The sequence below is a fragment of the Thunnus maccoyii genome, chromosome 15 (assembly GCF_910596095.1).
Source record: "Thunnus maccoyii chromosome 15, fThuMac1.1, whole genome shotgun sequence".
Taxonomy (NCBI): domain Eukaryota; kingdom Metazoa; phylum Chordata; class Actinopteri; order Scombriformes; family Scombridae; genus Thunnus; species Thunnus maccoyii.
In genome coordinates this window covers 12,442,057-12,469,924 of record NC_056547.1, presented here as the reverse complement: position 1 = coordinate 12,469,924, position 27,868 = coordinate 12,442,057, and the positions used below count along the sequence as shown (strand labels likewise).

General features: G+C 39.7%; 1 protein-coding gene and 1 long non-coding RNA gene across 7 annotated transcripts in view; one reads left to right on the top strand and one right to left on the bottom strand.

Moving 5' to 3' along the window:
- Window positions 1–376: 376 nt before the first annotated feature.
- Window positions 377–26,297, bottom strand: LOC121912541. 3 transcript variants are annotated; one of them, XR_006100095.1, is made up of 3 exons: window positions 26,209–26,297; window positions 21,527–21,712; window positions 377–2,376 (listed from the first exon to the last, which is right to left on the bottom strand). It is a non-coding gene; the product is annotated as an uncharacterized LOC121912541 (long non-coding RNA). The 3 variants fall into 3 exon arrangements; XR_006100094.1 differs by having other exon boundaries at window positions 377–2,353; XR_006100093.1 differs by lacking the exon at window positions 377–2,376 and adding an exon at window positions 8,165–8,684.
- The window catches only part of rbms3 (RNA binding motif, single stranded interacting protein), a 298,854-nt gene continuing 296,552 nt past the window's right edge, over window positions 25,567–27,868 (top strand). For all 4 annotated transcript variants that reach the window (XR_006100092.1, XM_042434717.1, XM_042434716.1 and 1 more), the window contains exon 1: window positions 25,567–25,837. The gene's annotated coding sequence lies outside the window, so the exon portion shown is untranslated. The remainder of the gene's footprint in view (window positions 25,838–27,868) is intronic.

Below are 27,868 nucleotides of genomic sequence, written 5' to 3'. Positions count from 1 at the left end.
AGGGGAGAAGGGAGGGATGCAGGAGGAGTGTGGGGTTGGTAGGAGAGGGGGGGGGGGGGGGGGGGGGTCACCAGCATCCGGGTGGGGATGGGGGGTTCCTGGGCTGAGGTTTCGGAGGTGAGAGACCGTGAAGGGCCCTCCACCAGGCCCTAACATGCACTTGATTTCTCCCTCCAGGTGTCGTGTGCCTTACACTCCTCAGATGAGTGGTCTCTAAGCAGCGTAATATCCTCTGAGGCAATTCCTCCATGTGATTATGATATTGTCTTTTAATAAACCAGGAAAGAAATTTAAAATGCTGTATAATAATAATGATAAAAATCTTTATTTGTATAGCACTTTACATAATGAAAATAAAAAAGTGCTTGATGGAAAAGAAAAAAAATATTAAAATAACAGAAATTAGTTGATAGCTAGTAGTTAAAGTGACAGAGAATGAGAAGACCACTTAATGTAGAAATACAAATTTATAAATAATAAAAAAAGAGTTCTTAGTAGAGATGTAGGGTAACAGTAGACAGCAGAACAATCTTCTTTGGCTTTAAGGGAATTACCAGCAGAGTTTTGTTGCTGGTTCTGAAAGCAGATACATATGGGCACCACATCACAAATGTACAGTGTGCCAGACCCAGACCACAGAATGCATTAAAAAATAATGAGTAAAATCTTAAAATCAATTCTAAAATCAATTGGAAGCCAATGCAAATATGCTAAAATGGGGTTATGTGGAGTCTCTTATTTGTCCTTGTTAAGACTATGGTTGCAAAAAAACATGGGTGGGCTTTGCCCACTCACGTCAGAGAGAGTCAGAACTGCCAGTTTTGTCAAACAGAGAATCAATTTCTGTCAAACAGAGACTCAGAATAGTCAAATAGAAAGTTACAACTGTCCATTATGAAAAAAAGTGAAAGAAGTCAGGAAATAATAAAAATCAAATTTGTGAAACATGAGGTTGAAAACAGAATTGCACATTTTTTTTAAAATAATGATAATCAAAAGTAAGGTGAAAGTCAAAGATAACTCCTAAATGTAAAAAAAAGTGGTTGTCATATTCCAGGAAGGCCAATTCAGATATATAATGTGAAATGTTCCACAAATGTTAAAAATTGACAATGAAGTATCTAAATGTGCTGTACAACACAAATTCATACAACTGTTGCACAACGTTGCAGAGATTTGCACCACTGTCACACTTTAATTTGAATTCGCATTACTGGTGCTCATCTGACTCTTGTGGTATATTGTAACACTTCTTAATACTTATTTAATATTATACTTTTTTTTACTAATTACTTCCTTATTCTTTCTAATTCCTCCTCTTATTTCTGTTTGTATTCTCCTTTTCTAACTTAAAAATATGTTTTTAAGAATGGACAGCACAGAAGAACAGCAAATCATTTTGTTGACAGTCTTTGAATCTTGAATTTAAAAAATATAACTTTTGACATTCTACCACTAATAATTAGCTACAATCTCATGGACAGAAAATGTCTGATCTTCTTATAATTTGGTAATTAGAGGCTAATTTACTAATTTCCTTCCCATTGATGCCTGAATCCCATCCATATGCCTGAGTTAATGTCCCACTTTTTTCCTTTATTTGTTAAATCAACTCTATTGAGCCCTATTGACCAGTGAAAGCTAACAAGTGTTGGAGAGACCTAGAAGTGCAAAGAGAATAATGAGGTCTCTGTATGATCTGATTTGGCCCATATTGTCTTGTGATCTAGAGTGGCGTGCTCCAGCAGAGCACACACAAATGCACACACACACAGACACACACACACACACACACACACACACACACTCTAGGACACTAACGAGGGTTTGAAGAACCTCCTTCGACACCTGGGGCTGGAGACACAAAGCATGCCACCCGCCCCGCTGAATGGAGAGGCAAAAAGAGACAGATGACATCTTAAACAAGCATTAACACGCAGGTAGCTAACAAAGCCAGCTCGATCTCATTTACATGTCAAAAGGCATTCACATGCTTCAGGGGGGAGGCATATGTACTGAAATGTACAAATGCAAAGCGTGGATGAATTACATAAGCAAGACTGCACATATGTGGATGGGACACAAAAGCACAGGCACGCAGGCAGGCAACTACACACCAGTCCTGGCGACTGAGATCATTATGAGGAAGAGACTCTGCCTATTGGATCAACAACTGAAGAGAGAGGCTGAGTCACTTGCTTCCTGTCAGTCTCCTTTTCACCCAGAGCTCCTGGCGCTTCAGCTCCTGGTTCCCCCCTGAACGAACCACCCGCTGGCTGCCTTAACCGCTCTCTAATAAACCCATCTGTTGGGTCATTATTGCGTCCACAGCCATCTGAAGAGGGGAGCAACCCTGCAAAGCAGACAGAGAGAGGGCTGAGCACATGGAGAGCGAGAGAGGAGGAGAAGAAGGATAAAACACAGTCAAGGAGTGATTATTGTTTCACTGTTCTTTTCCAGAGAGTTCAATGGAGGGCTGGCATTTGAGGTTGACTCAGAACATGGGAAATTAAGTTTAAAATGTTTATTGCTTTGTCATTTTTTGTGTTAATCTACATTTTTGAGAGAGTGGTAATATCAAGATTATACACTGTACATTGCTATGATCAATAAAGATGGACAAAATGGGTAATATATTTGTTTGAATAATGATAGTAACAGTTGATTTATCCCTTGCACATTTCCTCCCATTGGATCATTTTAACCTGATTATGAAGAGTAATGTAAAGTATTACTGTCCCTGCATTTCAGTGATTGTGATGCTGATGTAATGGTGACTGGCAAATGACTTGTTAAAAGAGAATCTAATAAAGGTTTAACTATTAAAAGAGGACAGTGCAAAGCAAATTTAGTTTCATTTTAGACAATCAGGATGAATTTGTTGTGCCCTGTAACTTTTAGGGTTAGGGTTAGGCTCAAATAATACATTTATTTTCTTGTACTTATGTGTTTTGCTAAACAAATGTTTAAATTACATTTTAAATGACAGCATAGAATTTGCTTATAAACACAAAATGCATAAAATCTCTTGATAAAGAACTGACGTCCCACAACTCCTTCACTGAGAAAGAGGAGGGCTGTCAGTGTGTGTACAACTGTTTGAGTGTGCACAGGCTTGTATGCCCATATGTACGGCACAAGTGTGTGTTGTTCTATTGGCATGGGCAGCAGGGAAGGGCTGGTGAGGCTTTAACTTTGCTAAGCTTTTTCCTGCCAGGTCCCTGGGAGATCCCACTGTTCGTTTATATTGAACTTTGTAGGCCGGTGGCTCTGCCAGGCTCCCCTGCCTACTGCTGTAATATAGGAGCTGCTGGGGACCTGCACAGCCAGCAAGACCTAGGGAGAGAGACACAGATCACACCGGCCCTGTGGTTATTACATTTACTTGTGTGTGTGTGAGTGTGTGTCTTTTTAGAGGGGAGTCTTTTTTCCATACTTTTACAGTCTAGGTGTGACGTCTGGCCATTTAGAAGTGTTTGCTTGTGTGAATTTTGTGTTTGTACAATGTGAATTATTGCAATATAAATCTTTGTGTATTTTCGTGTACCCTGTTTGGTGCATGTGTGTGTATTTGTGAGTGTGTGTGTGTGTGTGTGTGTGTGTGTGTGTGTGTGTGTGTGTGTGTGTGTGTGTGTGTGTGTGTGTGTGTGTGTGTGTGTGTGTGCATGGAGCTGGCGGTGCTCCACTATGTCCTCTCCAGCTCACACAGCCTCTGTCATAAACAGCCACAGCCTCTGGCAGGTGTTGCGCTGTGGTGCACAGATATGTGTTTCCCAAAGTGACACACACAGAGACACATATGTGCGCACACACATACACACACACACACACATACACACACACACACATAGGTGAATAGACGTCCGGACACACACCATTGGGAATCCCCACAGGTGAGCCTTAGAGGGCAGAGTCAACACCTTATTATTAAAATGCACAGACACCCACATGTGCACACACACATACACACACACACACAGACACACACACATGCACAGTGACAGCTGTTTAGGGTGTCTCATACACTAGCAAGCTCTCATAGGTTACCGGTCTTATCACAGATATGAATTTCACTTCTAGATTTTGGTTACGTGAAATTTCTTAAAATTGAACTTCTGTAGGCACTGAGAAATCTTTGAGATCAAAATTCAAAATTGTCTCAGTTTGGTCTAAATAGACTCAGTATGTAGATATTTCTGACATTTTTTCATGTGTATATTGCAATTTAATTTCTCATAGATTAAAGGCAAAATAATCCCAAAAAAGTTACTCAAAGGAAAATTACGAGATTCTGTTCTGTTTTTAAATTTTTCTACAGAAAATCCTTTCAAAACTTCATCATGATGATTTCCTATTTACAATAAACAATGATTGAAGTGATCCACTTTTTTAATTTAAGTTAAGAGTTAAATTATAGGAAAATTTATAACTGCATGACATTAGAACTGAAAATATAAATCTTCATAATCCTAGCTTCATATTACCAAATGTAATATCAGAAAACATTAGTAAAAAGGTGTATTCTAATCATGTTAATGTTAATATTTCCTCCATAGTCTACTATGCACCTGTGCTAGGTGACACTGCCAAAAAATTAAATAATATATTTGGTTTGAAGTTATGTGGTTGGTTGATGAAATTTCACTCAACAAAAACTGAGACTGTTTAAAACTGGAATCTTTGTTGTATAGCGCAAACATGTAGATACAGACTTCATCATCAGAGCTATGGGAAATATGATTCATTGGGAGTGTAATTAATATTTTTCCATGTGGTTATGACTGAAAAAACACAAGCCAAGATTATATGAGTTGTGATTTATACCCAACATCTGATGTTGAATCTCATCACAAACTGCAACACTCACCGTTTAAAATATAAATATATGACAATCCCTTAATTAACAGTAAATTACAGTGACAATAACAATACATGATAATAAGTAACTTTAATTATTGGGTGTCATATCATAGCACTCTTTACATGCTGGATCCTAAATAATAGAGATATTCAAATTCAACTTTTAAGACATAATGTTAGTCCTAAATGAATCTGCAGCAAGTTGCAGTACAGCATTACAAACTCAAAGATGCAAACAAGACTCGGACTAAACAGGAAATAAAAATCTCAGCTCTGCCGCCACAGATTGGAGAGATAATCCCTACAAAGCAGTGTGTTTATCCCTTATCCAGAAATAGCAATTCATCAGTGACCCTATAGTGCTATTCTCTGTCCAGGCCCAGCAAGACAGCACTAAATGTTCAAGTGGAGGTAAGTGCCGGCAAGTCCTTTGACAATAAAAGCATGGTTTCAAGCTCCCGGTCAATACAGCTCTTTCCCTCAGAGGGCGCCAGGAGGAGAAGGTGGGGGAGCGGGGAGTACAAGGAGCAGGACTCGGGGTGGAGGGGTCAGAGAGTGTTTGACTGGGGAGTGGGGACTTGTGTGTGTGTGTGTGTGTGTGTGTGTGTCTCCTCTCCGAGGTTTTGGAGAGAGACATGGTGCTCTCTGTGGAAAGGGAAGATGTCGTCTCCTTGCTTCAGTGAACCCTGCAGAGAGAAGGGCTAACAGGGAGGAAGGTCTTCTCAAAGCGTAAGACAAACCAAATCCCCTGACACCTGCTGAGACAATAAGTCCCTGCTTTAAAAATGTGTGACGGAAGGAACAAAATAGGAAAAAAGATATTGTACTAATGCAAAGCTGGGGCTATCAGAAAGGAACAAATATGCCAACAAAAAAAGATACTGATAACACATATTGTGGATGGTTGCGCACTGACATGTAGCCTTGCAGATGAATTAAAATGAATTAAAACAAATCAAAATGAAATGATCAAATGCAATTAAATGTAAATAAACTTACTGAAATGAAGCACACTGTCACGAACAAAACAAAAGGTAGAATAACATGATCACAATTAAAGTGTTGTGTGATTGTGAGCATGTCATTTACCAAAGCAGTGAACTTCAGACATTTGAATCTGAGTCAGACTAAGTCAAAAATATGAGAACTTAAAAGCTGTGAAACTTGACCCACTAAACACTTAACTTAAGAAAACATTCAAGTCTCAAGTTAAAAACCCAGAACAATAAAAATGAAATAAGACAACATAAGGCAAAGCTGCTAGCCTCAAACACTTACTTATCAGGCGAATGCACTGGGAGGACTTGCAGATAAGTCAACTCGCATACCTTCTGAAAACCAGCAATGCATCGTATGGACCTGTGCTTAAAGCAGGTTGATTGATTGATACTTCAAACAAGTATAAAAGAAACAGCCATGTGAATGACTCAGAGCAACCTCCATAGATGATCACCTACATGCAGCTAAGAAAAAACTTAATTCCAGCTTAACTCGACTTGACTTGAGACTTGGACTTGGTCCAACACACTTCTCACTGTAATTTCCTGTCTGGTCAAGGCTAAGATAAGAGAAGGCCAAATAGCTAAATGATGAACTGCAGGTGTTAAACGAACACCCATAAAACAGTGTCATCAACTCAGCCACAGTCCTTTGACTGAGACATAAATGTGAATCCAGAAATACAATTCAAAGAATGAGCAAAAGTGAATGTGCTCACTTGCACGTAAATGCGCATGTTTGTATAACGCTCCAACATTATGAGGAAATGAAAAGCGGCTTTGGAGCATCTTTTGGCTAGAGTTGCGGCTGTGAAAGAGAAAGGTCACACGTTTCTCTCTCCGACAAAGTTGACCTCATCGTCGAAGCCATGAGACAACAGTGTCAGAGGCTCAGGTCACTGAGGGTGACGGTTTGTGCGAGCGTGCGTGTATGTGTTTGTGTGTGTGTGTGTGTGTGTGTGTGTGAGTTTTGTCAGAAAGAGAGAGGGGACAGTAAATGTGTGTCTTAAGTGTGAAATGACACGCTGCTAATCATGATGGAGAAAGATTGTTGTGCAGAATTGTGAACGTGACAAAATGTGTGTGTGGTCAAGCAAATACTCGGTTTGATGATGATAGTATGACTGCGCTGCCCTCTTCACAGCAAAAAGATTGACTTTATGTTTTCACTTTAGGCCTCAGTGCTTGAGTAAAGGACACAAAAATCACAAAGGTAATTTAAAATTAAGGTTTGTGGGGGGGAAAAACATAAATACCAGGAACATGCCTGTAAACTTTTATTGAATTTGCTTATTGACCTTTCCAGAAAATAATCAGGCTATAGACAGAGAAAACAGAATATAAATAATAATAGAGGAAGTGAGAGTTATGTTTACAAAACTAACTCACATTTTCTGAAAGGATCACAAACACTTACTTAGTGTACTTTTTTGTAAAGGCTAAGTTTTTTAATTTCCTAAAATAGCGCATTATTTGGGGCATTTGTTTTCAGCAGTTGATTAATAGACATTTGGTGCACTGGTGAGTATTTGCAGCAACATAACGGTGCATGTGGGTTTGACTCAAAATAAACTAAAGTGACCATGTGCATGTGAATAAATAAAGGAACATGTCACCCGGTGCAGCAGTCTGACTCATTTATGTGTTTTTTATAGTTTTATAGACAATGATGAGGTCTGTAGCACAGATGAACAGGCTATAGATTGACATTGACATCAAGAAAAAGAAAAACAAAACTATCCTTAAAACAATTGTTTTAGTTGCCTAACCTTAACCACAGTTTATTTGGCATAGCCATCATCTTTCCTTATTCAAAATATAGTTTCCATACATGGATATTGTAGAAAGACATGGTTTAAAAACATCGTAATCCAGTTTACCATACACAAGACTTAAGTACGCAGTGCTTCAGCCACACGTTTTTGAACCTTATATAGCCACAACTCTCAACTGTGATTGTGTAGACATACAGATGAAACAAGGCCAAGTAGTTGAGCAGCCTCCTTTCTGGCAGAAACAGATTCTCCCACACCTCTTCCTGTTCTGTCTGAAGGCTTCTCACAGGTACGATTTCTTGCCCTCGGTTCGGGAACTGAAAATGAGAATCTCCAAATTAGGAGTCAGGGAGTCGTGTCGGAGCCTGACCCTGGATTCTCACCTCCTACCCAGCTGGACCTGTGAATACTGGAGCTGATCTACGGCTCGGCTATGCTTTTCCACTATTCTCTCATCTTTTGTATCTTTTTTTGTACCTTTGTTTGTCTACAATATTCTCTCTCTGTAATGGGTTTTGCTGTTTTTTTTTATTTGTTCTGTGACTCTCTTTGTCTTTGTCTTTCTTCCAACCCTGCTGTTCAAAGAGGAAGGCACAACAAGTTCACCTTCCTGTTATATTCAATGTTCATATTCTCTACAATTTTATATAAGCTCCTTCAAAATTGTTGATGGCACAATAGAGAAGTTATTCTTAATAGACAAAATATAGGAATGAAAATGAGCTTTTCATTTTAATCAAGCTTATGAGTTATTTCCCAATCAACCTTTATCAACTGTTTGCCTCTTTGGCATTGATTTTGCTTACAGACAGACTTAAGGTATATGTGAGCACTCCCTGCAGGACTCCATAGTGACAGATCTGGGACATCGCAGCCCATTACCACACATGTCCTGTCTCCTATAGCGATCATTGAGACCCTCCATCCCGGGCAGAGAGCTGTTTATCGGGGACCCAGCAAAACATGGCCTGCCTGCGCTCCGTTAGTGCCGTGGGGATGAGCTCCATCCACAAGGGCCTGGGGGTGAAGGAAGACGCTGGCTTTGCCTGTCCTGACAAGGAGGGGAGGGGAAAAGAGACGGAGGAGCGGAGGTGGTGAGGGTTAGTAAAGCATTAGTGGACCCTGCTGGTGTGCTGGCCCCTGTGAACCAGGCAGTGATTGAGTAGTAGTGCCTGGGGCTAAACGTGGCACCTTTGACAGTGTCAGGGTGGCACTATAGTGGCGGCCAGCTAGATGCTTCTGCTACATTACACACCAAACGGTTGTTGGTGGCTATATTCATGCTGACTTGAATCAAGGGATTATGATGGAGAAACAACGCAGCATATGGATGAGGAAAAAAGAGAGACACTACAACAAACTGGGATTTTTTTTTATTCATGATCTACTGGATATCCTTTAACATTTTACTTGTATTAAAGGATCAGTTTTATTTCTGTTGAATCCTTTTAGTGTATCAATTTCTTCAAAATTTAAGTATGACAGAAACTAAAATAATAATCCTATAATATATTCTGCACATTATCCTTTAACAAGTCTGGTTAGACATATTTGTGGCTGACTGAATACACTGAACCGAAAAGAGGTTGTCAGTGTCTTATGTCTATCTACTGTGCTCTTTTTGCACCGCAGTTATCACACTCAGGGTTTAAAGACTGATCTTGCTATGATAACGACTTGTCTTTGACTATTTCAGTCCGACAGTCTGTCAAATATGCACCCTGTCCCACATTAACATGCACAAAGCACAGCTAAACCCATTAACGATGCTAGCAGGCTGTCGAATCACAAGAACTGCAAAGATCTGGGGATTTGCTGCAATGTGATTAGTGCAACTGAATATATAGCAGCACGTTCTTTAATTTATTTACAATGAGGAACAAGTGTTACGTCTGTTTCCACCTAAACATCCTGTCATTCTTTTGTTTACCTGCAGGTCTCTAAAACATTCTGACATTTTGTTCCCCACGTTTCATGCGACATATAAGTTAGCGTTATCACCTCCACAGGTTTCACTCTTATTTAATCTCTATCAGTCTGTCATTATGTGTTGGTGGGCCGATGCCTTTCATTCACTGCATCAAATGAACATGTGCCCACTTCAACACATTCGTCAAGCTGTCCATTATATTCAAAGCAAACTGGCACTCTCTCGCACAAACACACACGATAACCATTGACAGACTTCTCTCATCACATTTGAAAAACATGCTGCCAAACGCAGGAATGAAAGACATGAAATCACTTTCAGTAGGACATAAAGGCAGCATTGTGGAGTGGCCTGGTGGTAATTACACCACACAGACCCGTACTGAAGGAAGCTATTTAGCAATATGGCCCTGGCCTGGGCCTCTACCGCTGATCTCATTTGGCTGCATTAATTAGTTTGCTCCAAGCTTCGGAGCTGGGTGTTAACGCAGCAGCCCACCGCTTGGCTGGTTGGTTGGTTAGTTAAGATGACTAACACGACAGTCTGTTCAGTTCTGTTGTAAATCTACAGGCCTCCTGAACTTCCTTACACCTCGCTGTTCCCCCTCCTCCATCCTATCAGCCCGAGACAGCTGGGGCTACACAGAGGGCACGACTGCTCCCTGTTCACCACATTCAACATGGTGGCAGCTACAGCAGCACAATAGACTGTGCCGCCTGCCCCATTTGTAGAGGCTTGTTTTGTTTGTGTTTTAAATGAGTTCTCTGATTATAATGATCTCTGAATTCCTACTTCAGAGGAATAAGAAACCCCTGTTTATGATTAGAAATGTGTCTAAATATTAGGTAGCTGTTGATTTTATAATCTACCGTATATGACAACCTCGGATAAATGCAGATTATTAAATATTAAGGGGTTTAGGGAAAACCAGAAAGCATTCAATATGCTTGATAGTACTCTAATTCAATAGTTCAGGAAAGCAAGTGATCTTCAGTAACTTTTTAATGGTTGCCCATGAAAATAAAATGCTGCACACAACTCTTCTAAATGGCACTGAAGTTCTCCTTTTCAGCTCGGCTTTGTTCAACACCTCCAATTAGAATAGACAGAAATTACTATTGTACACACAAAAGTCATATGACCAAATATGTTCACCACACTGACCCAAAAAAGGGAAATATGCCTAGATGTCAACTTGATAAATATACAACATATTTGGATCCAAATGCAAGTGATTTTGACAGATCGTACCCCACCATTTCTTCCTATCATATATATGTCTTTCTGGCCTGAATAGAAGCATACTAATTGTAGCTGAATAATAGTTAATAATCTTTACAACTTTATATCTCCTTTGGAAAATTCTTTTAAAGGCAAAAGCTCTAAAACAGTGCTGCTAATGCCTTACAACTCAGAGAACTTTTTTAGTCTTCTAAAGTATCGTGCTCTTTTTCACACCAGAGCTTTTTTGAAGAAGGTGTCAGCTTTTGAAATACAGGACGTCTTATTTTTAGAATGAAACTCCACATTCTCGCTTGCTAGTGAGATTGGTGTTTTTGTGCTGTAAATTTCTGTGGGTTCACAGTAAAATAGCACAGGCAGTCACATGAAGAATTATTTATCCCCCTGCTCTATAAAGCACTATGACAGCCGAAACATGACCCAGCATCTGCATATGTACATACAACACTTTTAAAGGAGAGCCAATAAGAACGCACAAGGAAACCCCCTCCTCATTGACATCTGACCACATGAAAGACACTCTTCACTCTAAACATGCATGTGCCATAAACTCACTTACAGCTTTGTTGATGATATCTCAGCATCTACAAAAGAATAAAACATTGCTACAGTGAGAGGAAATTTCTCATGTCTTATAGTGCTGCGAAACAGCAACATTTACTGTGCATGGTATTTGAAGCCGAGTTAAATTGTATTTTGTGCTCATCTCAATTCACTGTTTTAATTTGTGTTGTCTTAAAATAACAAATAGTTGCACTGCAAACAGAAACAGAGGAAAGAAAGTATTTAAACCTGCCTGAACCATTCATAAAGCCTTGCACAGAAGACACAGAAGCCGTGTGGCATATGCTGAAGGTGAGCCATGCATGTCAGATAGGTCAGGCAGCAGTAGGTCATTTCCATAAGGTGCCGATGGAGCAGGTGATAGGAGGGTGCTGGCATGAGCGGGGCAGAGGTAGTGGGGCAGATGGACCTGTCTTGCACTGACCATGTATCCCTGCACCCTGCTGGGGCCCCAGGAGGGGACTGAGCAGGCTCCCAGAAAGGAGGGTGTCCCACTGAGACCCTGGCATTGAGCCTTGCCCAGCCTTGGCCTGCACCCATCTCCATAGCCTCCCCCCTCACCCATCCCTCCCTCACCACCCCACCCTGCAAAACACCCTAAACGCTGACCAAGCCCTCAGGGCTCAGGCCAGCCTCCTGGGCTAACAATGGCCCAGACAACAAGCTGGTCTATGGGAAGGCCAGGCCAAATGAGCGTGCCAGAGATGGATTCTTACAGGAAGTGTCACAGCACTGCACCAGTGCAGTTGTGTATTCAAGATTTAGCTACCATGTTAACCTATCTTTACTTCTGCACCACAATGTGTAACACCACAAAAACAAGTTTCAAATGTCAGAAAAATGTATTTATTTTTAAGTTGAAAGAGTAATCTGTTTATGCAGATGTAACTTCTCATCTTTTTATCTGCTTCTTTGGAGGTCCAGTCATTTTCCGTTATGTGGCAAACACACACAGCTTGAGCTGTGAATTTTCTTTGCAAGGTGACATTTCCTGGCTATGTGCAAATAAAGCACACACAGAAACACTGTCACAGACAAAGACTGAGGTGGTTCTCTGCACAAGAGATGACATAATTTCCAATTAAATACATATACTTTTTATTTGACCCATATTATTAACTACAACCTTAAATGAGAGTATGAGGGGTATCATGGAATTATAATTATAGAGAATTATTGTTGACATATTTGAGCATGTTTGATAGTGTGTGGCTGGGGTGATATAGGAAACCTGAAATCTTAAATAAGCTCCTCAAACTATTATTCTCCAATAGAAACTCAATATGCACCACACTGGGTTACAAGTTGTATTTATCGACCCATGGCTGCCTCTCTGCAGCTGAACGAGGCTTGGTTAAATCATGAGGGAGGAGGTTGGTAGGGGGTTGCAGAGCAGTAGATTGGCGATAATTGGTTGAAGGACAGTATACAGTAATAAAGGGTCTAAATAGCCAGGCTTGAGTAATTCCTGTCATGTTTTTACCACTTCTATTTCCATACCAATTAAACCTTGTTGAAGCTGCAATGATGAGAAAATGGAGGTGCAAAGGATGTGGAATAGCTAAACACACCAAAGCTGTGCTCCGCTTATATTTATGTGACTTCTTATTTATTAGAAATGTCACATTTTTCAGATATTTTTTCAGTATTTTCTTGACTGTTTTGAAAAGTGGATGCATTAATATATTTATGAGGAATACTGTAAACTGTGTAACACTGTGTTACTGTTCCAAAAGCTGAGCCATTGTTTCTTTGAGGTGTCCTGTTGAGGATATGTGCGCAGGCTTTGTGGAGTGCAGAGGTTTCAATTGACATGATGCTTCTGATTAAAATATGGATTATCTTACTTCATTCTTTTGATCTTACTTCATTCTCCTCCGAATACAGAGGAAGAGGAAGAGAGTGGGTTATGGATAGTGGAAAAGAGAGATTGAGAGGTAGACTAGATGGAAATCAGACGGATCAGATGGAGATGGATCTCTGGAGAATATCCACTAGCGCTGTCATCCCGTGATGAGCCACCTATAATCCACGAGGACGAATAGGTCTCATTTCAAAGTAAGATGGGGGGTCGCATTGATTCCACTCGACTGAGAGATCTGATTTAACTTTTGAATGTAAGAGCATGAGCTAGCCCTCCCCAATCTCAGTTCAGATGAAATTGGCTTTGTTGCATTAGATATTCTCTTGCTGGCCAGCGGACCGTGCTCGGTGCAGTGTTTTGTCACATTGTGAGGGCTAAGTTATACAGGGTTGGTGTTACACACACCTGCACAGCTGGAGGGCATGCCCATACATGATGCCACAGCAGTCTTGGCTTAGTTTAAGTTGTCTCCGTAGAACAGAGCCAAGTCCTATAATATTACATCTCTATCTGAAGCAGATCAACTAGCAGCTGCTCAAAAAAAGTATACATTCTAAATATTTTCACTTATGCATTATATACCATTCACCCTTTTGTGTGTTCAAGTTTTGGTGTTTTTGCACAGTATGTAAAAACGTGTGTAACAGGGACAACATCTGTGTGATTTCAACTTAAAGGAATAGTTTGACATTTTGGGATAATTTCTCTTGACCAGGAGCAGCAACTTCAAACCACAACTCCATGTTTTTCACACAGGTTTTTGTACGAATTAAAGAAAAGATATGTAACATGTTCATGAGAGAGCTTCAGAAGAGCTGATAAGTTAATTTCTTACCTTTAGACAGCTGTTTCCCTGTGCTTGCTATCTTTATTCTAAGATAAGCTAAGTGTCTGCTGGCTGTACCTTCATATTTATCGCACACACTGTATAAGAGACTAGTATCAATCTTCTCTCGACAAGAAAGCAAATAAGCGTATTTCCTAGTATTCCTTGAAGTGAAATGTGTGAATAATATGTTTGAATGGTAGAGGAAATGGTGGCAACTTATCTGAGTAAAGGAAGATTGTACTTTTACTGTATAAACACTACTGTTACTAGATAACATATCATCTGTAATGACTATAAAAAAGAAGAAAGGTATAAAGTAACGCTGTTTTTAGGGCAGAACTGCTAATGAACATAAGCAGTTCAAGTTTTTTAATTATATACTGTACATTACACTGCATCATATTGAATGCCACATTTTAAATGCTAAAAAATTGTACTAAGAAGGCACTTAAAAATTCACTTCACAGTTGTATATGGATATACAGTATGCATGGGATTGAAAGGTGAAAAGTATATGAATGTAGGAGCTGTACTATATGGGACCAAGACTGATGTCTGATGAGCGTGTGAGGACAGAGACTGATAAGTACGAGCCAGGGGCCACAGCTGAGGAGTGTGGTCCCCCCTTGTTGACAAAGCAGGAGTCCTACTCCAGGCCTGTGTTTACGTTTCCCTTCGAGTGTTTCCCCCCACGGCGCTCCATCCAATTCTCCTCAACAAGAGAACATGAGGGAGCGGGGTAAAATGAGAGTGGGCTCATTAATGGAAGGGGACAAATTGACATGTGGCGTTTTGTGAGGTGAGTGCCCAACCTCTCGACCGCTGATTACCATTCGCTAATGAGCACCCCGGTTTGTATGTCTCTGCGTTTCTCTCTCCCTGCCTCTCTGCAGAATGTTCTTTCTCCTCTCCAGCTTTGTGCAGGCCTGGAGTGGCCAGTGGACCATAGGTGCGCTGTTAATAGGGAGACGCACACATCAGTAATTAAAGCAGCAGGGGGCCTTGTACTATACCACCTCCCTCCAATCCCCCGTCTTTAAAGCCTGCCCTCCCCTTATAATTCAATCCTGTCTGCCGAATTGATCATTGTGCGGGGCCAGTTTTGCCCCTGGCAGTTTTGTCACTTTCTAATGATGCCTTTCAGAGAGGCAAGGCCTGTGTCCTACCAGCACCAGGACCAGTTGGGGCTAATCGTTCGTTGTCTTCTTGCCAAACTCAGTCCATCTGATGAAAAGCCTTGCATTTATCCACAAGCATACTCCCTAACGTGTAGATACACATGTAATATAAACACACACACACAATCAATCAATCAACCACTTTGAACTGGAGTGGGATGCTCAAACGTATTGGGTGGTGTTCTTGGCTTTAATGAAACCTGAATTTTCCTATCCTCTAACTCATCTTAGGTATCTGTCTCCCCTCCATTATGAAATCACAGTGTATTGAACCTACACACTCAAGACACACACAAGACGAAAGGAAAGCTTTGTCCAACTTTGTGCTTTTCTACATGCATGTGACATGGAGCATGAATAACAGATGCAAGCAAGACGCATAGCAAGAAAACAATTAACTCCAACTGAACATAAATGTGAATTCTATGGATGACCAGATGTGATTTATGAGTTAAGTGTCGCCTTAAAGGACACTTAAAGTTGCGTCATGTTGGCCCAGACACACATAATGTCCTTCAGACTATTAAACAAAGCAGAAATGGACCTGTCAATATAGGTCATGTGTACTGCTAGACATGTTGAGCCTGACAGCTGCACAGACACAATATATATCTGTAATCCATGGCATATGCCAAGGTCCCTGTCCAGCATTGGACCCCTTGAATTATCCAGGGCCCTTAACCCTCCCCTAAGGGCACCCTTGGTCGTGTCTACATGTCCCTCCTCACTCTGCTAAGACAATCCATTGGGAATGTCTCTCACTTCTGCAGACCATACTTATTTCAAGAGTGTGCAAGACGGCGGGGAATCACGATCACAAAAGTTAAATTTTACTGATACAAATTTGATTCAGTGGTTCATGGAGAGTTTCAAGGATTCAAGGTTTCATCGTCGTACAATGAAAATAGACTCACCCTAACCATGTTTCTAGCCTATTCTTACACTTATTAAACTTTATATCTGCTCTGCAAAAGCAATGAGCAATAGGAAATCCTGTGGGTATTGAGCAGCAATGCTTCCTCTCTGTATTCTGATGCCATTCATAGCTATGGCTGTGTGTGCATACAATATGTAATTAAAATAACCCAGCCAAGGTGTTTTAACATGGCATTCTGTGCTTCCCTGGGCCATGTTTGTTCTGCTTCCTGCCCTGTTCAGCTCCCCCTTATCTCTTAGACCCCCTTGAGTATGGTGTTTTACATTTCTGTTTGTAAAACTGTCAACACATCCACTGGCTGTACTAACGTGTGATTTAGCGCCAACAGAGAGGAGGGATAGAGAGTGAGAGAGAGGCAACTGCATGAGATCTTGCACATTCTCAAAGTGGAATATTTTTTCACTGTTATCCCCCTAACCCCCAACTCCCCACCTCCAAAGATGCCTTGATGTTTGTGAAGTGCTTTTCTTACCCTTTAACAAGCACATCATCTCTTCTGCTTTGTTATATTCATTTTCTAATATTGGCCATTGATATATGCATGCTATCTTTGCATTTTATTCCAAATATGATATTAGGAATACACAGAAGTTTTGTAATCTGTACCTGTGCAAGTTCCTGTGTTGAGATGCAATTTAAATGTGTAAAAAATGAAAGTATTTATACAAAAAGAAAAGAAAATCATCACGCAAGCAATATCTCAAAGCTTCCTTGACTCTGTTATGTGAGCAGAGAGCAAGAGAGGAGAACATGTTCAAAAGAAATTGGATTAATGTGTGGAGTTGAACTGTGTGTGAAATTTACACCTGTCACACTCTTTTCAAATCCTCTTTCATACCTGGGGGAAGTGGTGGCACTTTAGCACTGGAAAATAAATAACAGCTACAAATCTTACACTGAGTCTCGTTTTTTTATAAGTTATTGTTTGTAGAAACTGCTCACATGTATGTATAAAGCCTGGTCACATATAATACATCGCACACATACACACTTGAAACTGTATCCTCCGTAAGATGTAGCTCATTTCACTCTAAATGAAATCTGAAACGAAAACAGTAAAAAAAAAATACACCAACAAAATGAAATGTCAAAACAAACATCTTAAAAATGGAACTTAGTGATTGTGGAAAGTGGAAATGTTGGATTTTAGAAATTACTACACACGTCCGCAACACAAGTACACTGTTCAAAAAAAGCCTCACAAGCATCAGCTGTCATACATAACACACCCACATCCAGCCTTTCCACCAGAAACAGAGGAAATCCCACATTTTAATCATAGAAATACTGTTGCCTGGCTTTGGATTTGAGATTTTTTTTATTTTTTATTTTTTTTACTTTGTTTGGCTTTAATTTACACCTCTGTTTTGCAGCTGTGAGAGGGGAATTCAGCTTCTGTCCCTTTGGAGGGGAGCACTGGCAGCAGAACATTAGCTCATTTTAGCGGCCAGTGTAATAATCTGTGCACCGGAGGGCCTCTGTTGGAAGCTCTACTTTGCGCTAAAGCATTGGAGGCTCCCCTGTCAATAACGAGACAGTCACTTCATTATAGCTTCACAAGTCATCCATTTATTATCTATTGGCCCCATCAGAGAATGATAGAGCAAGGAGTCAGATGTTACAATATATTAATCAAAGATGCACCATTGTGTCAAAATGTAATTTTCTGCTACAGGACTGGAGATGTAATTGTTTGATTTGACAACAGAAGTACATAATGTGCCCAGGGACAGAGCCGTACGCATTCAGGCGCATACACAAATAGTTGAAGTGTGGGTTAAGCTAATGTTTAAATTTAAGATATCAGGCTGTACCTTATGAAAAAAAAAGAGAAGTGAAAGTATGATTGGTGTGTTGTTTTTAAGAGGAACCTCAGTTATACCGAAGCACACTTCTACAATTATTACCAAATGTGCACGCAATAAAAAGTAGAAGTTCTCAATATATTGAAATTTAAAATGAATGAGTGAAATTTTTTGGTGGTTTCCAGGGTTGTACTGAAAATGTATTGTTTATTATCACCTATTTCCACTATTGGTTGGAAGTATTACTTGTCTATTTTTTTTGTTTTTCCTGATTTGATTCCGGAAATTATGAAAATGTTTAGTAAAATCCATTAAATATTTAAAAGTGTGTATTTCTTTTTGATAAACACTATGTTGAGTTACTGCTTGTACGTACTGTATTTTGAGGAAGGCCAAAATGTGAGAAGCTGATTTCTAAGTGTTCTGCGTGATCACTTGTTAAAATCTTGTGACTCTTCCTCCACTCAGAATTCCTTTAATCAACTTAAAAAATTCTTTAGTTGCTACTCAGATTGAAAAAAAAAAAAAATTTAAAAAAAAAAAAAAAAAGAACTGAAAAAAAGGAGATGGCACAACACTTCTGAAGGCCTAAATGTGTGAATCCACAGACACGTCTGCATGAGCGTAGTGGCTTAGTGCCGATTATAGTTGCACCAAATGTTGAATAGGACTTTCAAAAAACACATTCATGAGAAGCTGTGAGAAATTCACTCACACCAGCAAATGCAAAAGCTGACCACAGCCAACAAAAGGAGCAGAGCAAAAAAGCTGCATTAGCGAGCAGGCAACTGTAACTGAAGACAAGGAAGAGCGATGCAGAACACCCAAACACACACACACACACACACATAGAGAGAGACAAAAATAAAGATATATGACTCTCATCACAGCTTACAAAATTTTGTACAGTTTTTAATACAGGAGACATTTTACAGAGAAGGGAAGTGTTATTGCGTGAATATTGGTAATAATGGCATAACTGTAACGGATTGGAATAGTATTTCTTCTTCTTCTTTTTTTTTTTCTTGACCAAATAAAAACCGTCACTTAACAAGTGGAAACTAAAACCTAACCCCACGGCAGCAAAGTTTGCTGTCACACTCACAACAAGCAGACAGAGAGAGACAGCCCCGAGACCCCGACAAACCCCTTTCACATGTAATGATTATTCCCCTTCATTAAAACTGCTAGTAACCCTGTTAGGCTGGAATAGACTCACTACGGGTAATCGTGAAAACACTTTTAATCAACGCACAGCAACAGTAGAGACCTTGCTAGAATGCATTCACTCCAAATAAAGCAGGCTCTTTATAAACAGGCGCAGCAAAACAGCTAAGACCCTGATAAGACTCCTCACACTCTCCATGGCGAAACCTGCCTGTGAATGTCTCCTGACAGCTCCTTAGCCCTTGTTAGAAAGAATCACTTCCTAATGATTCAACCCAGCTTGGAAACATCAACACACACAAAGTAACACTTGGGCATGCAGTCCTAACATAGCCTACATGCACATACAGTCGCTGCGGTTAACTCAAGGTACTGATGTGTACGGTTATGTGTATCAGCTAGGATCACTTTCTAGGAGCTATGAAACAAAACTGATGTCAAATTCAATATAAATTCAGCACTAAATTATTAAGGTGCATTGTTGATAAGAACAGCTTTACCAGCACAAAACAAAACTTTTAAATTAAACTGGAATTTAAGAGAACATCTCTGGTCACGAATAAGATATTTTCAAAACATATTTTCATCATTTTTAGGGTTAATTGTTGTATTTCACATATAAATTCTCCTTTCTGATTACACAATACATTGAATAAACTCATTTAGTGTTTTACAATAATGTTAAACATTTTTCTGGTTGGATCTTGGTGACTGTAAAAAAAACTAATTGGACTGTAATTCTTTTATAGTTCACACCCGTGAAAAGGAAAAAAAAAAAAAAAAACCTGCCACCTCTGTGCACACTGTGGCTGACACAAATGTATGCGTGTGCTTGCTCGTAGGCACACACACACACACACACACACACACACACACACACACACATTTGTACGTGTACACATGCAATGCCTGCGTGCACACACACATACACAAGCACACAAACAGGGCAGTTGACACATGGTATATCAGCAGGCGCAGTTCTTTTGTCCTCTTGCTAGTTTTAGCAACACCACCGCTCTTGGAACACATTGCGCTTTTGTCTTGAATGTGTATGATGCAAATGTAAAACAGAACTGAAATGGTGTTTAATTTGAAATAAGGATGTAAAATCTATTTGGTTATCACTGCTTAAATAGTGAAATATAAAACAATATTCTTTTTTTTTTCCTTCTCTATTTTTATTCACCTTTAAGCTGAAGATACAATTCTTATAATACATTATATCTGGATAATACAGAGGCTTTGATTCCAAGAGACCTGCATTGTGCTCTCTTAAATTTTTAACCAAAAAAACAAATGATGACAAAAATCAATGTGTGACTAAGATTTTTTCAAAGTCTTCCCCTGTGACTCATACGTGTTTATTCTCTCACTAGGCAGCAGCTGTATTTTGGTGATGATCTGGAGCGTGGTGTTTGAACTTTGCCTGAGCCGTCAATCATGCCGACCGTAGGTGGGGTTTGAGTCATGGGTGATATGATTTTGACAGGTATGATTCACTGCCAAGGAGCAGGCATTCATGTGCACAAACAAACACACACAATGATTCAATGGAGGCTTAAATAATATGATATTTGTAGGTCGAGGAAGAATACTAATTGTTATCCTGCAGATTGAGTAAACAGACACTCTTCATCTCATCAGGACTATTCTGGATAAATGCGGCTTACATAACATTTCATAATACATTTCCAATAATCTTGACCAAATGTTCCCTCACTGCATATATATCTTTCTGCTCAGGTATGCTACCCACTCTCTCTTGTGTAAATCTATCTCATCCAACACAGGCTTATCCCACAGATGCTGTCACTCCTTCATCCTGGGTGTGAGAAATATGGGGGCCTAAGGTGCTACTCTGTAATCAGGCTGGACTGTTGTGCCTCATCCTGCCAGCGTACAGCGAGACGTGCTGGTAAGCGCCACAACTTCACAAGGCTGCCGTGTGACCCCGCATAGCCACGGGGTCTCCGCTGCCTCTTCATTTGTCAGACGCAGTGTGGTGGAGCAGCCAGAGAAAGAAACCCGACGAACACCGAGCAGAAACATAGATACACAAGAGCAAACGAGGTCTTAAACGCTCTGTCTGACATGGATGATCTTCGGTGTGGAATTACACAAATGGATGACGTGGCGTCAAAAATAGTGAAAAGGCAGATGTGACATTGGTTATATTTTCACTTGCATCTATTGGCAGTGAGGACAGATTATGAAATACAGTCCTCATCCAATGCTCTGCGTGTGAACAGCAGATTCCATGGCTGAAGCTTTTTCTGTCTGCCTTCCCCACATGCTCTTAACAGCGCTCTTAACACCTACAATTATATATTTATATCTTTTTTAAAAAATGAAAACATGATTGGACCAAATTACTTACATCTTGCGTCAGTCTGTAAAAAGCTTAACATCTTGACATTGGCTTTTAGTGAAGGCCGCAGCTTCCCAGGAGTGTAGCATGCCATGGCAACAGATGATGAGAGCAGCTTCACCATACCTCAGGATCCCACTTTTGAGTCCGTGCTCCATCAAGGGAGTGGATGTTGAACAGCTTTTGGGTTCAGCACTGAAAAAAAATCATACAGTTCAACTGTTGGATTGAGCCATGTAGTAGCAGAAAAGTCTCCAAAAAATAATAAATAGATAAATAAAGCTTATAGAAAGCAATCAACAGTTCGATCAGTTAATATACACAACACAATACTTTTTTTTAAAAATCTAGAAATCTGGATAAAAATGTATGAGTTTATATTTGAAGTACAGAAAAATTTACAATGCATAAACCCCAAACTATAGAACACTTTATAAAGACGCCTCTGTTGCTCATGCTTTTGTTCCAAAGTCTCAAAGTGCCCCCTAGTGGGTCTTTTCCGTCTCTGCTCTCAACAAGGTCTGGGAAACATTTGACCCGATAATGAGGTCTTGGTAGTTCACTGTGTTAATTAAGAGGGCATTTCCGACATGGGATCACAGGATAACACTCAGTGTCTAACACAAATAGAGTGCATTAGCTGTTTGCTCTACTATAACAAACTCCCAGTGGGGAACGAAGTACTCGGATCCTTTACTTAAGAGTAGAAATACTGTCGTCTAAAAATACTGAATTACAAGAGAAAGTCTTGAATTAAAAATGTTACTTGAGTAAAAGTATTGAAGTATTATCACCAAAATGTACTTAATATACAGTATTATCAATAGTAAAATAGTATCAAAAGTCAAAGTACTGCTTATGCAGAATGTGTTATATTATTATAGTATATTACATTGTTTGTTTCTATCACTAACAAATACATGTGAGAGGATTTTAATGTTGTAGTCCATCAATGTGGAGCCAATTTTAGATACTTTGGCTAGATTAATAGTAATAGTACTGCATCATATTATATTATATATAAGTGTACACTTTCACACAAATGCATAACAAGACAATTAAAACAACAGAATATTAAAATATATTATTTTATGTAAAAGCTTCATCTGAAAAGTAACTAAAGCTGTCAAATAAATGCAGTGGAGCAGAAAGTACAACATTTCCCTCTGAAATGTAGTGGAGTGGCATTATAAAGTAACATCAAATGGGAATACTCAAGTAGAGTACAAGTACCTTAAAGTTGTACTTGAGTACAGTACTTGAGTAAATGTACTTAGTTACTTTCCACCACTGCAAACTGCTGTGTCTATGAAGGTAAACTGACTTCAAATCATCAGACACAGGCAGTTGTAATAACACTAAGATATAAAGAAACCAATAAACATTATATTAAATATTAAAATACAGATTAAGACTTTAAGCACATTTAATGCCATGTATAGGCAAATATATGGCATTAAATTGGCAATTACATAATATCTCAGTGTTTTAATCATATATTATTGATCCCTGTAGGCAAATCTGGGTGTTCTGGTCCAATTATATTGCTCTCACTTATTATACCATCCTGTTACAACCCCAACTAGACATTAAATACCTTTACAGCTTGAAAACGACCCTGAAAACCACAATTAATACACACGTTCTCCTTCCGATTGTGATATCCCAGCCTTCTTCTATTGCTGTTATTCAAGCCACATGGAGCACAAGAAAAAAACTGGACAGTCTGCGTAGAACAGCCTCCAAAGCCATGGCTGATTGATAATACACTGTCTTTCCATCCCTCCATAACTCCTTCCCACAACACAACCTGGCACCTTGTCCCACTGGCTGGCCCTGAAGGAAAACAATTACCAGAGAGGCGGAACAACGATACCCAGAAAACATCTGCTTGTGCCGGCTGGGGCCACTGACATGCCTGAATGTGTATCCCTGCTGGCTTACATACTGCAGAGGACACATGCCTGCCTGGAGATGCCGAGGGGCCTGAGCATACAGGGCCCCGTCTCCTGCTCCACACAGCCTGTTCAAGCCTACCCACCTGCCTCTCTGACTGCCTCTCTGCCTCTCTCTAGCAATGGCAGCTCCGTCTGAACAGACGAGGGCCCGCCTGTCAGAGCAGTTGTTCGTTTGGGTGAATTCCCTTCTGGTTGGACAAGACGGTGGAACCAGTATGGCTTCTACAGTAAGTTGACACAGACAGGAAGGCGATGAAGATGGCACAATGGGCCAACACCCACACAGTATGAGGCCTCCCTAAGCTCAACAGATGGGAAGGTCCCATTCTGTTTGACAAGCTGGGCACAAGCGACCTGAACAACACTTAACCCTGTACAGTAGGTATACCACCAGGCTCTTAAGGAGCTTGATGGGAAGCCAAACACCCATCACCATTGTTACTGCCTAAGAAATAATTATTTACTGAGCTGGGACAATCTCAAATTTACAGACGCTTGTCTTGTCTATAAGATTCTGCATGACTTGCCCCCCCTCCTCTCCACCCCTCCTATTAGTGGCTCTAAAAAGCAGAAAAACAACTGATGATAGATAGATATGAGCTTAACAATAATCAAAGAGCACAGAAAGACAACAGTTAATTAAACAGTATGTGTCATATACATACTAAATGGTACATATCATGCTCTCTATGCAACACTTGATCTCCTGCTTACTGACAACAAGACAACAGAGCAGCAATATGGCATTATCAACTATGATGTTTTATCTCTTTAGAGAATGTGAATCAAGCGTTAGTTCAAACATGCCTTATTCTACTTAGTGTTTATTGAGTTTATGTTGCCACCTTGTGGCCGTCATGGAGGCCTACTGATCTTTGACCAACAGTAATTTCCTGCTGCCAATTGGTATCCAACCAGAGCATTGTAATCCCTTAAGAGGTGACAAGATGATTGGAGGGATAAGAGAGAAAAATACTGTCTTCCTTAAACACTTGTTTAATACCGGATACTTAACAGGCTTCTAAAAAAAAAAAGCCTACAGTTAACATAATCTTGTCACTATGCAACATTTAAATACTCATATAATACATTTAATATATTCAGCTGAAATACAGAATTACTATTATACTACTATCTATTATACTACTATCACCAATAATTATCATGATTATTATCAATAGTACTATTTGAATTTGAATTTTATCATGTTCCTGCCATTTTTTCAGTTACACAGTGCTGGTTATATAATAAATCTATTCTCACTCAGCACTTGCACTCCCTGTTCAGCTTTAACGGGCCTGGTTTCACCTCACCTTCAACCAGGCAGGTCGGCCCCTCCCACGGTAGTAGAGCTACTGCTGCTTTCACATACAGTAGGACATATTAAAGACTGCTGCTACTGTAGTGATGTAGATGATGGTGTAAATTCAATGCATTATTATTATTTTTGTCTATTTGTTTCTAAGCTGAACCCATATTATCTTATAATTATCTTTAAAGTGTAAAGAAATGAAATTAATTAAATAAAACCTGTCCATACAGTATTTGCTCCTCCTCAATTGCTTTAGAAATAAATGCAACTTTCTAAAATTTAGTTCAGGCTACAGCTAGAGAACTAATAAGACATCAACAATATTACATTATTTTCAGGAAATAGTTGCTTGTTATAGTTTCCCAGAGTCAGAGGTGGCGTCTTCAAATGTTTTTTTTTTTTTTTTTGGCAATTTTGCTTTAAAAAAAATACTAGATTATCTAAATAGTTTCCAAACAATTGTCAATGTCAAGTTCCTCTTGCATCTGAGTCATTTACAACCAAAACCTTATTGCACAGGCCTAGATTTCTGCAGGTGGTCCAATCTATAAACATCCTAACATATGTAAATGAATTTAAGTGTTTGAGGTACTTTTCTTGCAGTTTTGATTTGAAGCGCTTAAGGCACGCTCTAACCATTCGCAACCTGTGATGTCTCGGACACAGGATCTTTCATAGAGCACCTGAAGGCAGCATTTTTTGACATGGGCTCGGTGTAAGGTGTAAGGGGAGGTGGGAGGGAGTGAGGAAGGAGGGAGGGAGGGAGGAGGAGGGTTTGTTTGGTGACAGCAGCAGCGGGTTTGTGCAGCTTTGACTCTGAGCACTGCCTCCCAAGCGGTGACAACCGGAGTGTCTCGCAGCCTCCTCTCTGCAAGTGTTTTGACGGAATAACTTCTCATACAACTAAATGAACCGATTGCCTGTTGTTCTGCCCCAGACTGCTGTGGCTTTCCGCGTCAGAGCAACAACAGAGATGTAAAGCAAGTTGCACTACCCGCATCTTCCTCTTGATATGCTTCTGACATAACGAGGAGCCAAGAAGTGACAGAGGTATTTTGGCATTATTTCGCGACTTGTTTATGTTAATATACCGCCGCCATACGCAGGTGGCGGTATATATAGCCCTGTCAGCGGCGACAACCCCTCGTTGAGCTGTTTAGAAAAGTCTCTCTCCTATTTTAGTCGGATAATAAAGCTTGTGGAAGCTGCTTTAACCTGCTATAAGTAACATGTCCATCGGTAACTGCAGCTTTAATTGTCTATAAGCGTGAATTGAAAGCAAGCGGATGCACATTAGCAACTCAGGAAGGAGCCAACTTTGAACGTTTTTTGAACTTAAAATTAACCCTGAACCTTAATATACCTGCTAGGTAATTAGCCATGGCGTAGATATATAATACAACTATAATAAAATGACATACCATTCAGAATTCGTCTCAATTAGCAGCTAACTTGTAATAATCATCCTTTATTTGCAGAGATGCTAGGAACGTTAGGAAATACGTCACAGCTGACGTCACAAGGCTAATTAACATGGGCCAACAGGTGCTTTTACCTGAGATGTTAACATGCCAAATGCTGTAGCCTGGTCTTGCTGCTCTCAACGTGCTGCACTGGTAAAGTGCTTTGTTAAAGGTCCTTCAGGACATCCATTTACGAGGCAGCTCATCTCAGTCGAGAGAACAACCAACTGACCTCATAACTTATTGATGGCCCCAGAATGCAGAATGAAGCAACTCAGTGCTAAACATCACCAGGCTGCTGAATTCTGGATTAGTTTTTGATCTGTCCTTCAGACAAGAACACATGTTTCCTTTTGTTTTTCTGTGTTGGACTTAAAAACACTCTGTGCACTTGCTACTGATATAGTTCAGTGAAGTTTTTTCTTAGACAAGCCATATAAAGGTTTTTCTTTTACAGCATAGTCACTCATCACAACTACCTGTGCAAAGGTGTTTTTAATGGGTAAAACCTCTTCATGGAATTTTTGCACCCAGCCCTTAGTTTGCATGATAAAACAGGCTTAGATATACCTGTGGTGCCTCTCATACATACTTCATTCAGCAAGAACAAGATGATTATAACTCAATGGTTCATGAGGAAAAATTCTAATTTTGATCATTCACTGTCACAGGCGGGTATGAGGTCAGAGGTCAGCAGTGTCCCACAGTGCAACATCCCTGAGGCTGGCAGGGATTCATTTTGTGAAGCCAAATAGTCTTTTTGGGTTAGGAAGTTTTTTGACTGACGAGGAGTTAGTGATCAGCTTGACTGCTTCCTTTCCTATCTCGGGAGAGGAATTATCTTTTATTAAAAGAAATGAATATTACTTCAGATGACTCATGATAGAGGAGATCTTGAATGGCTGAATTTTATCTGACAAGTGATCAACACAAAATCTCTTCATTCGGCCTATGTGCTGTAATGCAAAGGACTTTTACATAAATGCAAATAGTGCTGGATTATATGGTGTATGGTAGATGACAAAAACCCAGAGGCTATTAATAAACATTTCTTTTTTTTCTTCCTCTTTTTTTTTTTTTTAGACAGTGTTTTTTTTTACACAAAGCTGGTTATTATGGGAAGCTGCGGCTTTAGGCACATTCTCTAAAACGAATAAAAACAAATATGCAAATGGAGTTTATGTACTTATGTAAATACTAAGGTAAATAGATAAAATGTTGGTCTCTGTTATCTGTGGTTTATCTAGACTTACGTCGGTAAAGTTTTTGAAGTTACCTACATAAAAATATTTACTGTTGTTATAACTCAATCTTATTTTCCTGCTTGTAAGGTAGATATTTTACTACTAACTACATAGAAAGTTTGCTTATTAGTATGATCTGATGTAAATACAAATACTTGATGTGACCTTTAGCAGAGTATTTACTTTGCACTTGAAGGTTCTGATGAAGATTCATATCAAAGGTGTATTTTTACTACATCCTTATGTCATTCGGTGCACTCATCATCACCTCAGGGCAGTAGAGGGAATACACACAAACATCTGTTTGTATTTGGGAGAGATGAATCCTTGTGTGCAGTCCACCTGTTTAATTAATCCCTTTCTCCCTTTTTCCT